The following is a 16,317-nucleotide window of genomic DNA, read 5'->3' on the forward strand; positions in this document are numbered from 1 at the left end:
GTGCTGGCATGCAGCAGAGGGTGCTGGATCAGCAGGAGCGGTGGGAGCTGCTTTCCTCTGGCTCACCAGCACTTTCCCTGAAGCTCCTCTGGATGCCACCCTGCTCCCTGCCTCCCTGAGCCCACTCTGTGGGGATTAGCTGCGCTTAGCAGAGACTTCTGCAGATGAGGGAATTGCCCTCCACCCCACGGAGACAGGGTATGAATTCCCTTCGCTGTTGCTGCGGGAGAGCTCTGCCTCCCTGTGTTACTTTCAAGTTTTCTGTAGCACCAAATCCCACAGCAAGGAGCAACGTGCTGTTCTTCCAGCTCACCTGCTGTGGAGCAGCACTTCCCACGAGCCACACCACCGCCATGCCTGGAAAGCAGAGCCCTGTGCTGGAGAGAGGGGCCAAACCCTTGGCATGGCACAAACCAGCCCTGCCTGCTCTGCCGCTGCCTGCGCAGCGCGCCCAGGGCTGCGGCCTTTCCCCTTCCTCCTCATCCCGCTTCCTTCTGAGCCCACCCTTTGTTTCTCAGCTCCTGGGTTAATTGCTCAGCAGATCAATGCAGTTCCAGCTGTGTTCTGGCCCTAATCTGCAAGGGGCTTGGAGGGGAGAATGTCCCAGGGGGGCAGCAAGTGGCTCCCAGCCTTCTCTCAGCAGTGGCCGTGTTTCTGTCACAGTACACGTGGCTTTGTGCCAGACCAGGCTGACCCCCCCTCGGCACCAAGGGGCTTGCCAGCGTGGGGGGAGCCGGTGTGTGGGGAGCCCTGGCACGCACAGGGGAGGCCAGCTCCTCCATGTGGGGTGATGCGTTCAGGAGTGGGGATGTGGTGGCCCAGGGGGTGACGGCAGGCACAGGGATGTCCCTGTCTTTTGCAGCATCCTGGGGCTCTGGGGGTGCCAGGTCTGTACTTCGTTGCTGAAGAGCGGACAGAAATGCACAGGCAGGTGCGCAGGGTCTTTCAAAAGATTTCAGCTTGAAAGATTTCAAGCTACTCAGCTGTAGCTCCCCAACCAAAACCGCTTCCGTGCCTGAGGGACAGTGACCGTCCCTGGCTGAGCTCTCTGAGCACGCTGCACCAACACCCGGGGAGACACCCACCGCGAGAGCTGGTGGCCCCTGCACCAGGGAAAGTCACTGCCAGGGATGGCAAGAGCACCTCGAGAGGTTGGTGGACATTTTTTCCCTTGTTGTTCTTGAAAGCAAGTTTCCCTCGCAGACTCGGCTGGCCGGGCTGTGGTGCTGACGGGAGGTGTGGGTGGGTGTGCCGTGGGGGCAGCTCAGCGCAGGGATGCGGTGGGGTGCCAGGGGTGCTGTGGGGGACTGCGTGGCACCTTGGGGAGGCTACAGGGGCACAGGGCAGCCTGCCACAGGATGGCTGTGGGTGTGTGTGGCCGAGCAGTGCGTTGCTGTGCGCTCCCAAAGGGTTTGGCAGTCTGAAGCAGTGCGGTGGTGGCAGGGAGCAGGCTCACCCTGGGAACAGCTCTCCATGTGCCGTGCTTCCCCCTGGCCGGAGCAGCCCTGGGAAGCTCCGGGCTCACGCTGTGCTAACACCAGAGCCTCCCACTCTGGCACTGCCAGAAGCCACTCGGCTCTAACCTGCTGCTGGAAACAGCACAGTGCTGCGACCTGGGCAGCTGCCGCAGGGCTGTGGGGTGGTGAGTGGGAGAACAGGCTGTCCCCAAGGGGCTGGCCCTGGATTGAAACAGGGCCCTTCCAGCCACCTGCCATCTGTGCACAGAGGGGAGCTGCCAGGGCATCCCCAGCTCCTGGGACAAGCGTGCAGCAAAGCCCCTCTTGTGCATCAGCTTGGCTGTCCTGTGTGGAGGAGGTTGTGGGAATGGAGTAGACAGATACCCAGGCTCCTTGGCTCTAAGCATTAAGCCATTGCTCGTCCCTCTCCCCTGTGCAGCCCAAGGGGGGGTTTAGCTTGCCTGCAAGCCCAGGCTTCCCCTGGACCCCCAGCACATGGTGCTTTACCTTGTTCCCTGCAGTCCCCCCACAGATGTGATGGGTGTTGGTGCCGCAGCCCAGCCAGGTGCCACAAATGCTGGGTGTCCTGAGCACTGGGTGGAGGTGAGAGACTGTCCTCAGGCCCTGAAAAGGTCCTTTTCAGCCCCGGCAGATGAGAACAAGGGGAGATGCCTCCACCAGAGGCAATTCAGCCGCCGGCACAAAGCGCAGACAGAGCCAAGCTGCACGCTGGTGCTGCCGGCCGTGCACGGGCTGGTACCGCACCGCCGCGCTGAGCCCCAGCAGCTGCCGGCCACCCTGAAAGGCTCTTTGTGGCCCTGGCTGCTGAAGCCGGACCCTGCGGCACTTGTCTCTGCTCCTGGTCCCCCATTTGTGGCAGGATCCTGCACACAGATGCTTCTGTGGCTTTCTGACCGGCTGCAGTCATGCTCTGGTTTGCACCGTAACTGAAACCCCTGCCAAAATCCTCCAGAAAACCCTCAGAGTTGAGAGTGGAGCACCAGCAACACGCATTTTGTTGGGTTTGCTCTAGATTTGGCCACTCTCGAGCTGTGCTGGGCAAGACGACTGGTGTGTCAGTGTCTGCAGTGTGATGCTCTCCCAGGACCCGCACCCCATCCAAATGCCACCCATCCCACGTGGCGCTGAGGGTCATGAGCTCCACTCCCTAATGAAGATCTGTGCCAGAGCAGCTCACGCTGCCCTGAGGTCAGTGTCCAAGAGATAACCCGGCCCTGGGTGTACACTTGCACACAGCTATGCCCAGCAGCGTCTGGGCTTCGCTTTGCTGCTTTGTTTGGTCTTTCATGGAATGGAGGATTTGCTATTAACGCTGGTACCTGTGAGTAAATAGGGCCTTAGGTGGTCCCAGGCTGGGCTCAGTGGTGGTGTGTGCCTGGCACGTGCAGGGAATGGCACCAGGGAAACAGAAGCGGGGCAGGTGCCCTGGTATTTGAGAGTAACACCGGGTATTTTTCTTTCCTATTCCAGGGAAATGGTGATTTGCAGGACTGCATTTTATGGCTGCTGTTTCCCCTCTTCTATAATTCTTCAGAAAAAAATGCAGGCATGCTAACTCCATCCCACAGATGGAAAAAAATGCACCCAAATTCCCGGACCAGCAGACAGCCAGCCTCTGAGGGTGAAGGACACATGACACAACTCTTGTGCTGGGCATCTCCAGGGGATGCCCACCAGGCTGAGCTCCTGCTCCTGGAAAATACCGCTCCGGTGCTGCCTCCCTCCCATCCATCCACCCAGCTCTGAGCCAGTGGAAATGGGACTGCCGAGATTGCCGAGATCTTTGAAATGTGCTTTGTGAGAGGATTCATCCTGGTTTGATACAACAGAGAGAAAAGGAATCCACAAGGAATCCCAGGGGCTTGCAGATGCCTGTTAGGCTGCAGCGAGGATGAAAGCAGATGAGCTTTTTTTGAGGACTTGGCTGAAGCATCTGTAAGATCCACTCTGAGCAGCGCTTTGAGCTGGGCTGGTGCTTTGATCCCGAGCGCGGTGGGAGAGCTCCCAGGAGCTCCTGGAGTACTGCAGTGGCGAGCAGTGGGCATCAGGAGGTTTGGAGCTAACAACAGTGTTCCTGAAGCGATTGCAAATGTTTTGAAGGATTTCTGTAAGTGAAAGCAGCAAATGGGCAGGGCTGGATTTTTAGCCAGCTGGTAACCAGGTGGTGGATGTGTCTTAAGCTGTAACCACACCAGTGCGCATCGCACCCCCGCAGCTGAATATTTAAAGCATCACGTTCCTTAAAAGACCTAATTTTGGAGGTGATACGAGTGCTGTTAGTGGCAGGCAAAACCTCCTGAAGCTTCTGCAGCAGCAGCAGCCCCTGAGCAGCCAGGGGAAAATGCAGGCATGGCTGCTTGGAGATGCTCCCCCCAGGCTGGGGGGCTGTGCCCTGGGGGATGAGCTGTGGGTCACCTAGCTCAGGCTGTGACCCCTCACACAGCCGGTTCCTTGTCACCCTCGCGCCCTTTCCGGATCAGCCCTTTTCCAGCCTGATTACAGGCCTGCCTGGAAATACAGACGATTCATGGTTTCAGTGTGAGTCACAGAAGGTTTGGTGGCTTTTCCCTCCGTGCAGCTCCAGGCTCCCAGGGCTGAGGCGGTTAGCTGGCAGTGGCAGCCTCTCGCCCCGAGGAAGCAGATCAGCAGCCCTTGTGCTTGTGGAGAGGTCTGGATGTGTCCTGAGCAGGCTCAGGGCAAGCAAGTAAGAATCCCAAGCATTATTTTGAAGACTTTTCCTCTTTTTGGGGAAAAGAGATCACTGAGGTGGGTAGTGGGAAGGCTGGGCTGCCCTGGGACCCCCAATATGGGGGTTCTGCTCCTGGGGGCCCGTGCTGGGTGCTTGGTGTGCTCCATCTCCTAGCCCTGAGCGGGCAGAGCAGCTCCACTCTCCCGCAGGGTGCCGAGACCAGCCAGACTCGCTCCCCTCTGCTGGCAGGAGTTCCTGCCGCACCGGGTTTGCAAGGAGAGGTGGGTTTTTAATAAAACAGACTGTTACAGCTAGGGGACACAGACAAGTGCTATGGGAGGCGAACACTTCCTTGTGTCTGTCAGCTCAGTGCAGGACCTCAGCTCTCCCTGCAAGCCTTGTCTGATGCTGCTGGGGACAGAAGTGGCAGTTGAGGTGACCCTGGAGGTCACGTAACATCTGGGAGGTGAGGGGAAACCTGACTGGGCTACAGACATAAAGCGCTTCAGAGAGGGAATCTTACCTGTGTGGTATGTGCTGCTGCCTTTTATTTGCTGTGCAGTGTTTGGGAAGAGCCCAGTGCTGCGCCAAGCTCGGTCCCCCCACGCACAGGCTCTGCCATCAGACATGTCCTCTGCTCCCCATCTCCTAAACCAGGTGCCCAGCCAGCCACGGGCTCGAGCACGGAGTGCCCACGGGGCTGGGATGGATCCTGATGCTCCTGCAGACCAGCTGTGCTGGATGGGCTCTCCTGCACCGTCTGCTCAGGTACGGCTGTGTCTGGGCCCAGCAGTGTTTGCAGCATCTCCCAGCTCTGCAGCAGGCAGTGGCTGTGCAGGACTCCAGCCATCCCCCACCCTCGGCTTTGTGACCCTCCCTGTCTTTCCACAGCCCACCACCCTGCTGTGAGCCTCCTCCCGGAGCCGGAGCCCAGCAGGGATGGGTGTCTCAGGCTCAGCTGGCTCTCCTGAGCTCCCTGCTTAGCTCCTACCACCTTCACCAAGGCTTCTGCACCCTCCGAGGCTGTTCCCAGCCTTCAAAAATGCTGAAAATACCCCTCAGTGCCCAAAGGCTCAAAGAGCCTTGCAGCAGTTGTAAACCCTGGGAGCTGGCTTCTGTGTAAAACACTATTATTTTATTTTGTTAGTACTAAAAATAATTTGGAAATGCCATCAATGAATAGCTATGGAAGCCTGTTCCAAAGCAATGCGAAATGTCTCGGGCTGAACCTCTCCAGTAGGCACCACTGATGTCCTGCCTGGGAGCCCAGTGACCACAGCACCACTTCTCCAGCTTCGGCATCGGTTTGTAATGTCAACATAACCCCTGGTATAATAGCAGCCTTGTCATTTATGCTTATGTATCAGTCTGTTTATAATATCTCTAAGCAAGGATGTTACTTATTGGGATAAAATGGGCTATCCAGAGAGGCTGAGGCCTGCACAGGGTCAGGAGGAGCGCGCGTACCCATTTGATAATTCCGACACCGTAAGCCTCCTAAAAGCGAAGGCTGTCAGTACTATTAGCAGGCATTACTGCGCAACGGAAAGACAATTACTGCGGGAGAACCACTTCTCCTGGGGTTAATGATTCACCAGCACATGTCAGTGCTATTAATCCCCAAGGGAGCGGGGGCAGGTGGCCTCATGAACGCGCTATTCCCTGCTCGAGCCTTGCAGTGATGCTGGTGATGCTGTGGGGAGGTTCTCCCTGGCTCTGTGCGTCTCAGAAAATACTCCGAGGGGGTGCAGGGCTGCTCTGCAGCTCCTGGGGGGCTGGCGCTTGAGCTGGGCCACACTTTGGGCTTTTCCAGTGATACCTGCTACCTTGTGATGGGAATCTTCGCTTGCCCGGCAGGGTCTTTGCCATTGAGCTTTTCCCTGCAGCAACAGCTGTGCTGTGCAGAGTCGGGTGAGAAGCTCAGCACATTCACTGACCTTTCAGGTGTCTGGGAAGCTCCTAGACCCTCTGTAGTTCCCCACAGGAGGGATACAGCCAGCCTTCATAGACAAAGCATCTTGGCCCCTCCTCTAACAGCAGCACTGGCTGCATGGCAGCCCCTGTGCTGGCTGCTGGGCTTTGCTGGGGGCAGTGGCTGGGCTGGCTGGGGATGCTCCACCTGCCCTGGCAGTCATGGGCTGTCCTGGCTGCGGCAGCCAGGTCCTGCACCACGGTGTTCTGTGCTGGCTGGTCCATCACACACAACGCAAGCTGGTGCGGGCCACGGAGCAGTCGGTTTGTGATGGGGATGTTGCCTGCAAAGCTCCCTCTGCTCCTCAGCAATACTCTCAAACTCCTGTGCCTTATATTATGTAGTTTGTATGAAATCATAGGTCATTTCTGAGCATAACAGGCACAATTAAAGGTGTGATCGTACACAGATGAGCTTACACTGTGGCTGCAAACTGAGGAGATTCTCTGTCCCAGCAAAGGCTTGTACATTGGATTTACTGTCTGCCTTTGCAGAGGGGAGTTTTGTAAGAAAGAGAAAAAAAAAAGGCAAAAAAAAGCGTGCCTTTTCCCCTAAGCTTAAAAAGCCTCAGAAAAAATCTGTGTTAGTTTGTTATTTCTTGCCACACAATATTTGTCTGACAGTTGTAATCACTGCTAGTACTTCCAGTGTGTCTTAAAGCTTAATTGACTGGACTTTTCCATTAGCAATGAGATAAAGCAATGACCTTCTTCTTGCCTTAACAATTAATTTACCCCATAGCAGCTTGTGGCACCTGCTGCCTCCTCTTTCAGCTCTGTGCGCTCAGGAAAGGCCATTTTCTGGCTGCACCGTGCTCCTGTGAGCCTCCACGAGACGCGGCACGTACAGCGGAGCTGCAGCGTGGGTGGTGATGGAGGTGAGGAAACCTGGGGGAGGAGGGGCGGTGGAGACCAGGGAGGCAAGCAGCGACACAGGAGAAACGTAAATATGAGGAGTTAAGCCAGCACAAATCCTTCTGCCAGAGCAATCCACCCAGCAAGTGGAAAAGTGCCTGTAGGCTGGTTTTTAGGGTTTCCCTGGCAGAGTGCCATCAGGGCAGGTAGGGAGTTGAGGTGCTGCTGCCCAGCCCCCCACCCCCTCCCCCCGGCACAGGTCAGCTGAGGGCTGGTCATGCACCCTCCTCGCCCTGTTGCCAGAGATGCTCTTGCTCACCTGAACCCCTGGGGTGACCAGGTGCTCACATGGCCCCGTCAGCAACTCTATTTCAGGGCGCCCTTGGTAACAGCAAAGCCAAAGAAAGGGGGCATTGCTCTCTAGCATGCTCCGAAAGGCAGCATGCCATTGAAATTCATTACCCTCAGACTAGTTTTAGCCCTCCTGCAAAATACATTTTGTGTCTAATCCTGGTAACGCGATGTCTCTTCGCCACCAGCCTGGCAGTGTGTCTCACTGCCAATGAGTAATGAGAGAAGCCTCGCTGCAGCGGCGCGAGCAGCCCTGCTTGGCGGGCACATATGGCACCCTTTTTTTGGAGACATATTTTCCCCCATCAGGTTGTTTGGAGCTTCCTTAACCTGAAATCACCAGCACTTGTTTTACAACACTTCATGGGCCAGGTGAGATGCCACCTCTCTGACTCTGTAGCTGGATGGATGTGCCCCAGGGATGATAGACGAGGCTGAGCTTGGGGTCCAGGCTGGCTGTCCACAGCGTGGGGGCATGCACGGGGCTTGCATCCCTTCAGGAAAGCCTTCAGCCTGTGGTCAGAGGTCACTGGCACATCTGCTCTCCAGAATGAGCTACGAGAGCTGTGTTAGACCAGGACAGGGTTCATTTCTCCTTGTGAGCATCTATAGCCCATTTAAATCGATTTAAAACAGCCTGCAGAGAGGAGCATCCCTCCATGCTACTGGCAAAGCAGCCAGTGCTCTGCTGGCCCTGTGTACAGAAACCCAAACAATCTGCATTTCTTCACCAAAGGCAGGCAGAAGAAATATTGCTTATGAAGAACCTTTGCTGAGCAAGGAAAGACAAACTTCTATGCATTGTCTCAGGCTGGTGGAGTTACCTAACGAGAAACCAACCCTGAGAGAGGCTGCAGAACCAGCAAAACCGCTGCACGCCCGGAGCTGCTGCGCTCTCCATGCCCTGCACCAGCCCTTGCCCCCGGCTGTGCAGCATCCCCAGCCTCCAAGCCCCACTGCTGCCTCCCGGGGGCTCGCCAGCCCTGCTCACTGTCCCTTGCCCTGAGATGATCCCAACCAGATTGCTATTTGCTTCACGTTTTGGAGGGGGGAGGAGGTTGTAGCATCCGCCTTTCACTCTTGTCCTTGTTCCAGAATGAGTCACCGGGATGAAGGAGCTGAGCAACAGGCAAGAGGATAATTCGCCTTGTGATGGTGATTCAGCCTCTGCGGGGTGGTGACAGAATGAGCAGAGCTATTGTTTCTCCCCACTAGCTGATGACAAAAGCATTCTTGCCCCTCTTATGACATTTCATCGTAGAAGAAATATGAACAAAGTGATGTGTAAAATAGTGATGAGTGATGCCCCTGCTTCAGAGAACACCTTCTGGTTCTCAGAGAACACCTTCTGGTTCTCAGCCTACCCTGAATGCTGGGCAGCTTGCTGTGCAAACAGCCAGACCCCTCCTGCCCAGGGATGCTGCTGTGGCACTGCCAGCCCCAGGAGCAGCTCAGCATGCACAAGGGATGGAGCTAGCCCAGCACACAGAAGGGATGGGAGCCAGCTCAGTGGGTGCAGATGGAAGGCCACCCTGCTGCGGCAGCCTGGGAGTGCCACAGCAGCTGCTCCTGCAGCCCGCATCAGCGAGTTCCTGCATCTGGATGTCACCCAGCCACCCTACAGGCACACATCAGCATCACCTCAGTGAAGTGGTTCAGCAGGGACATGGCACATTCACGTTCCGTGAAGATGATCTGGGGTTTGAACAGCTTCCCTGTGAAGGATAGTTCAGTAGGTTAGGACAGGTGGTGGTTTTTGTTTTGTTGGGTTTGTTTTTATTTTGTTTTGGTTTTTTTTTCCAGACTGCAAAAATAAATGGTCCAGGGAAAAATATTATAGAAGTCTGCTTGATCGTGAGAGCTGTGACAAAGAGGGAATGGTTATCCTCTCTCTCTTCACGTATGAGTTTTGGGGACATCAGGTGAAAGTAGCAGAGGCCCACTCACTGCAACAAATGAGGACTCATTTACAAAATTTGTAGTTAAGCTGTGAAACTCACTGCTGTGTGGCGTAGAGGATGCTAAAATTTTACAAGGGTTCAAAACACGATTCATTGGATTTATGGAAGAAAATACCCGGTGGTCACTAATTCAAATGCAAACCCAGCATTAGGAAGTGCTTGAACCAAGTGTCAGCAGACATGGGGAGGACCGGCAGGAGTCGTCTGCAGCCCCCTTGGACACTTTTCCCTTGGCACACACTGGAGGGATGCACCACTGATCCAACTTGCTGTGACTGTTTCCATGTCCCTTTGCTCACACGTGTGAAGTTTATATGCTTATGCATAAGTAGTATGTGGACTTTCAACAAATGCCGACTGATGAGTTACTACTCCAAAATCCAGTATGGCAAAATTAATAGGAAGCTGAACTGGGAAAGTGTAAATCAGCTTTTACTGGCTTTAGAATTTTCTTCTCCCGGTTCTTTACATCTTACATTTGCATTTGAGATGGAGTCCTAGGAGCTGCGTGTAAGATTAATGCATGATTGATAGAAGCTTCAGGATAGTCAGGCAGCAGTAATAACTGTATTATTGACAGTGAGCATTCATAGGCGTATAGATCAGCTTGGAAGGATTAAAAGACACATCCTAGAGGGGTGGATACAAGGAAAACAGGGGCAATCAAGTAAGTCAAGCAGAAAAGGTGTAGCTTTATTGGCCCTTTACAATCACTGTCTCTGAGTCTCCTTCAGTTCATAATTACTGTTACCAGAAGATAACAGCTATTAGCAGTGACTACAGATCCCTGGGATCTTTGAAGTCCTGAACAATAGACCACAGGAGGTGCTACGAGGCCTTCCTCACCTTCCCCCTAGTCTACAGCACTCCTGGGTCATGCAAACTGCTGACGGCTGTTTCCACCAGCGGCACTCCCCGTCACCTTTGGTTGCGGCTGCCCTTGTTATAGCTTCGAGGAACAGGCTTAATTTTGGTAGAATAAAAATAATTTGTTGCCTGATCATATAAAAACAACCATGAGGAAGGCAGTCCCTGTATCTGCCTGGGCAGAGAGGAGAGGTGAGCTGGTTCGGGCAGTGCCAACACCCCGTGAGGGATCTCTCTCACCTCCTGGCCCTCTGGTTCAGCCCTGTGGTGGCAGCAGCCCACAGCCCGAGCTGAGTTCGCCTTGGCCATGGCTTCGTCTGAGTGTGAAACAAAGCGTCAGGCTCATCCCCAGATCCAACAGGCACAGCGAGATGCAAAGGGCACAGAAGGCCAGCACTTCCCTCTCAATTAAACTTGCAACATAATAATAAAATCTCAAAATCAAAACCAACGTGGCTTTTTAATGCAAGTGTGTTTTCCTTAATTACCAGCAACTTACAAAGAGATTCCTTCTGTACACAACAAGAGCCATAGATAGATTTTAATTTCTCCATGAGATAAAACTACCGTTTAACTATTCACCATGTGGTTTTGCTCTAATTTCATACCATTAAGGTGTTAGAACATGGCAGCCCTGGTTTTGCACACCACATGGGCACAAGCAGATGTTTTCTTGGCTTGCCCACTGCCAGCTGATTTCATCTGTTTTGTCTAGGGCTTTGCAGCACCAGTAATAAATGACTCACTCTGAGCATGGAGTGCTTTCCATGTGCAGAAACCACAGGAAGGCTGGAGCTCTCCTTTCCTACGTACCTGACACTTGCCAGCTGTTGCTCAGGACCTCTTGCACTGTTTTTGCACAACACCCTTGTTACAGCCTAGGAGCCTGCAGGAATGCCTTAGCAGATGAGGATATTGCTTTGGTGTCTTTGCAGGTGTTCTCCAAATTAGTCAGCTCTGAACATGAAAGCAGGAACAGCCTCTCCTTGGATCACAGAAAACAGATCAGGAGGAAATTCATGGATCCTCAAATGTGGTCGCTTATTATCTGAAGCCACCAGCTGACGTAATCCCTTTCATAAACAGCAGGGTTTGGCCTGTGCTATTCCTATATGGAAGCCGCTGCAGACACCCACAGTTCTGGTGGATAGAAACCTTGTTTTAGAAGAAAAAAAAAAAAAAAAAAAAGAATCACAGCCTGAGTTTTAATTGTGGCCAGATGATACCAATTTGTTCCTCTGGCAACAGGAGCCTAGACAGCTCCTCTCACTCCCAGCTGCTCAGGTGCCCATTAGTATATAATTGCTTCTGCTCTCAGCTTCCTTTTTATAAGTGAAGGTAGGATAGAAGTGGGGGTTTGTTCAACCACCAGTCTGTTGTCTGGGTGAGTACATGACGGGGTGACAGCAGCATCGTGCAGTGCTTATAAGTACTGGGAGGTAGGAGAGAGGGTTCTGCAATAGCTGGGGGTGGGACTGCTCCATCTTTGTGTAAAGAACAGGCGGCAGAGGGTTTCTGACCCCTGAAACAGTGCTTTGCTGTAAGCAAAGAAAGGTTGCTCTTTGAATGGTATAAATACAGATCTCCTGTGTGAGTGAATTGGTTTTAGACTTCATTACTTATCTCCTCTTGCTGTGTCCTGCAGGGTGGTAGCAGGCACTTAACTCCAGTCTTGTTTTCCACTTCAGCAGAACTCAGTATGTCCTGAGATGTGGAAAGACACTCTGAAACAAGTCCTCTGGGTCTCTGGGAAGCCTCTCCCCTGCTCCATCTCTGGGGCTGGCTTTGGCTCTGTTTTGTGCTGTGTTATCTGCTTCCTCAGGATCCCATAAACCATGCCATAAGCCTGCAGATGCTTGGTGTACCTCTGCCTGCCCCGTGTTGCATCCCAAAAACTTTGTGAGCCTGCTGGGTTCAGCTCCTTGCCAGGAAAGAGCTGCTCTCCCTGGTGAGGACTCCAGGGAGCTGCAGCACAGCAGTGCTAGCAAAGCCCCTCTGTGTCCCAGAGAGCAAGGCACAGGGCATACAGCTCCTTCTCGAACATTGCATGTCTTTGCTGTATGCAGGGCTGGAGCTTGTGGGCAGAGATGTATTGTAGTGCTAGGGTTCTTCCTTGCTTGAGCCTCTTCTGCACCTCCCTGGACCAGCCAGGTTCCATCTTTCCCTGCTCAACCCTGCAGTGCCCCTGTGCTTCGCCTGGTCCTCCTCCAGCCCCTGCACTGGGCTGCCCGTGTGACACCTCTACCCCATCCTTCCTGGGGAAGCAGAGGTGTTAAGGAGATAGAAAACAAAACACTCATCCCCAGCATACGGTCCCAAATCTTGAAAACTAGGATAACCCAAATGTTTTATTGGATGCTACTTACCCATCACAGCCTGGACTTTCAAGCTGAATCTACCTGTGCTTTGCCTGGAAAACATTCTCCTAGCCTTCTGACTTGGCGTGAGTTCATGGCTCTGCTGGAAATCCTTGCAGTCAGACTTGCAATTCAATATGCAGGCTCCTAGCTCTCCAGGGTGGTTGTTGGCCAGCCTCCCCTGGTCTAGCATGCTGAACTTCAAAATTTTCCTTTTGCCTCTGATGTGGTTATTTTCCTGCTTAACTGTTGGTTCGCAGCAGCCTGTGCCTTTTCCTATAGTCAGCATTGTTGTTCTAGAGAAAAGTCATTGAAACAGTTTCCTTCCTGCCGACCTGGAAGACCTTTAGTTCTGCCCCGCCATCCGTGTGGCACAGCCTCACTTCTTTCCTTCTCTTGGCTGTTTGCTCAGCCAAAAATCCTGGTGTTGTTTACTGAATAACTGTTGCTGCGAGCCCAGCGCTGCCCACTGCTCCACCTTTCCATCCAGCCCTGCGCTGTGCAGCTTTGCAGGGTTCCCTCCCCCACCAGCTGGATGTGGCTGTGGGGATTTTTGTTGTGCTACCAGCAAGTCTGTTTTCCTCTTTGTTTTGGGTTCAGTTTTCCCTGAGCTGTGCAGCACAGAGCTGCTTGGCTGGTGCTGCAAGCCACCCCTGTGGTCTGTAGCTGCCTGCATTTCTGCTGCGTAAGAGGTTTCCTTGCGTCTGTGTTATTCTGATTTTTCCCTGCTCCTGTTGCTTTGCCAAGAGCCTGCCTTGCCTGAGAAAGCAAGAGGCTCCCCTTTTGTCCTGGGAAGCAGGGCATGGCAGGACACTGGGGACCCTGCTCGGTGCTGGAGCTGGCTTGGCTATGGGTTGCGGGTGACCTGTGAATCGGCTGAATATGGACAGGTCTGCGCGTGGATGCTTGCTAGGAGGTGGGCGAGCAGCCGTTGGAAGGGGTCTGGGCTGTGATACGGCTTACTGCTGGGTAGCAGCCTGGCTGCTCCTGGTAGCTCCCAAACTGGGGCAGGAGCTCACGCCTTTGGCAGCCCACACTAGTTAGCATTCCCATTTTTTTTTTTTATACCCTCTTCATTGAGATCTCTAGGTCTTATCTTTGATTTCTTCATGCTATGTGGGCTTGTGCTTCAGTTTCTAGTAGGTGGTATAAAGCTGGTTTTTGCTAAAGTGCTTGAAAGTTTTGAAACATTGCAAATACTCCCGCTGCCCAGATGTGAAGCACTGGTCTGTACCAGCGGGTGGGGAGGACTGCCCCGAGCCTGATTATCCACTGTGGCTCCATCAGAGGTCTGGCTCACAGGAGAGGGTGTGGAGCATGCTAGGCTGATAGTAAGCATGCTGGAGGATGGAACTGGGGTTCAAAAGCGATGACAAATTGAAGAAATCTGCAAATATATGCTATATTTGTGCAGTAGACTGGTGAAAGCAGAAACTTTACTTGGATTTTGCTGACATCCATTGCTGTCAAATGTCTTCTTGTCTTTGCCTCGACACTCCTGTGTTGTTGTAGGTACTGTCTTGCAGGCAGGGGAACTTGGCCCTGGTGGCAGAATGAGGGCTGCCTGCAGGGTAAATTGCAGTGGGTGGCTTGTTGTGCAGCCACAAGATAGTATGGGTGTTGCCCTCTGCACACCTTTTGGTTTTGCTCTTTTTGCTGCCCTGGTGGAGATCTCAGTGTTTTCTGATACCGGTTTGGCTTTGCTGCAGCTCTCACCCTTCAAAATGCCCTGTTAATTCCAGGTTGCCCATCACCTCCCAGCTCAGTGAATCAGACCCTCATTAGCTCCTGTCCCCTGCTGCTTTTTCCCACTCCACCATTTTAATCCTGCCCTGAGCTGACAAGCGAAGCACACTGAAACAGTGGCTGGGATATGGTCTGGAAATAATGCTTCTCTTTTCAAACCTTCGTTAATTCTTCTCTCATGCCCCCAAACTTCTGCTTATCTTACTGCAGTTGTGAGACCACAGCCTTCCCTATATTGACTCCTATAACCTACTGCCAGAAATTATCCATGCTCTGTAACTTAGGAACACAATGGGAAAACTACATCTATTGTGACTGCAGCCAAGATGCAGGAGAATGATGTCCCGTAAGGCAATTGCATACCGTGTATGTCCGTGAGCTCCTTGGCACACTTTCTGGCAGGTACGCAACCAGGGAATGGGATGGTGGTTGTCCTGTGGATGTGGAGGGCCAAAGGACTGCAAGTGGTTCTACCAGTTGTATACATTGAGTTGTCTTTACTTGCTTCCATTGGAGGGCTCTCAGTCTGGGACTGAGCGTTTTTTTGGCCCTTCTGGCTTACACCCCTCTGAGCAAGCGTCGTTCCTTCTGCTGGCCCCTGGCAAGGAGACTGCTGGCAAACTTGTGTTTGGCAGAGCAGTTAACAACATAATTTCAGCTCAGTAAAGAAATTTCTGGCAGGGTCTGTGGGTGTTTGAACCTAGAGAAGGCTATTAACTCTCAAGTGAGTGGAAAAGTGAGGACTGTCCGACAAGGCTGATCTTGGTGTGATAGGCAAGCTGAGCTTGTGTTCTCCCAGATGTTACAGCCGGGTCTAAACCAGCATCCTTAAACTTTGGAAGAATCTTTGTCCACATTAAATCTTTAACTGGCCCCTTTATCAGTTTTGAGTTTACCCTGAGCCTTGCATTTAATTGCTTCCACACGTCTATTGGCTTGCAGTTGTATATTGCTCAAAATCTCACTGCAAAAACCAGCATGTGAATTGCTCAGCTCAAAGGGCTTGGCTCGTTCTCATTCAAAAGCAAGGTGTGCTGACGAGCATCGCTGCACAGGGCAGAAACCTGGGGAGTGGCAATTCCCTACTGATGGTGCTGTGAGGCAGGAGAGGGGCAGTTCCCACTGGAGGGGATGCTGAGTTAGAGCCCTGAAGGAGCAGCCTCGGGGAGGGAGGGGCGAGTGGAACACTGTGCTTAGATTTGAACTTTGCAGGTTTTTGTAGAATTTTGTGGCTCAGATGTCAGATGGTCACTGATTTCTGCTCACTCGATGTTTTAGAAGGTATTGCAAAAAAATGATTGTGTACAGTGCTGCTTTGCTTACAGAATAATACTGGGTATTGATGTAATAGTGAAAAGTCTGTTTCAAAGCATTCTTTCAGCATCCTCTTATGTATCCTTATTGCATGGAGAATCCACTGATGGTGCCTCTGTGCCATGTGGCATCCTGTTCCAGTGCATGCATTCATTCCCATGCTTCTGAGTTCCCATTCTCATTGATGTCTAATGTGTGAGGTAGGAGAGAAGAGGGAGAAGGGAATAGATAAGAATGAGGAAGAAATTTTGCTCTGTTTACTTTCAGAGTTTTGAACAGCCTATACATAAGCATTTTTGAAGAAACCTAGAATGTGTGAGCACTAGTTGTCAGCAAGGAAGAGTATTAATAGGCGATTGCAAAATATTTTTTCCACAGGAAAGGGCCTCACAGCCTGAGGAAATATTTCCGCATTTTTCCAATGGCTCTGGTCACTTAAAACAGGTTTTCTATTTTATGCAGCTGTGGTCTGGCATGTTGTATGATAGGGAAAATTTTCAAGTTATGGTTTGCAGACACTGGGTTATTAAATAAGTCCTGTACAGACAGAATAATAGCTGCCTGTGTCTTTTTTATTTTTTTTTTCCTGAGTTGGAACAATTTCTTTCTTGGAACAGCAGGCTTTGGATGTCTAGGGTTTTTCAAAATGCAGGATGATCCTGTCTTCTGTGATGTGTGAAGACATGCAGTGAGTATTTTCACCTCTGCTCTTAGCACACAGAACAAAG

General features: G+C 52.4%; 2 long non-coding RNA genes across 2 annotated transcripts; one reads left to right on the forward strand and one right to left on the reverse strand.

Moving 5' to 3' along the window:
* The first annotated feature begins 1,327 nt into the window (after positions 1-1,327).
* Positions 1,328-9,004, forward strand: LOC130158362 (uncharacterized). Its single transcript, XR_008825262.1, has 3 exons — positions 1,328-2,666; positions 2,949-7,016; positions 8,440-9,004. It is a non-coding gene; the product is annotated as an uncharacterized LOC130158362 (long non-coding RNA).
* A 113-nt stretch (positions 9,005-9,117) lies between these two features.
* Positions 9,118-13,219, reverse strand: LOC130158361 (uncharacterized). Its single transcript, XR_008825261.1, has 2 exons — positions 12,539-13,219; positions 9,118-11,327 (listed from the first exon to the last, which is right to left on the reverse strand). It is a non-coding gene; the product is annotated as an uncharacterized LOC130158361 (long non-coding RNA).
* Positions 13,220-16,317: the final 3,098 nt, after the last annotated feature.

This window comes from Falco biarmicus, chromosome 13 (assembly GCF_023638135.1).
Source record: "Falco biarmicus isolate bFalBia1 chromosome 13, bFalBia1.pri, whole genome shotgun sequence".
NCBI classification, from domain to species: domain Eukaryota; kingdom Metazoa; phylum Chordata; class Aves; order Falconiformes; family Falconidae; genus Falco; species Falco biarmicus.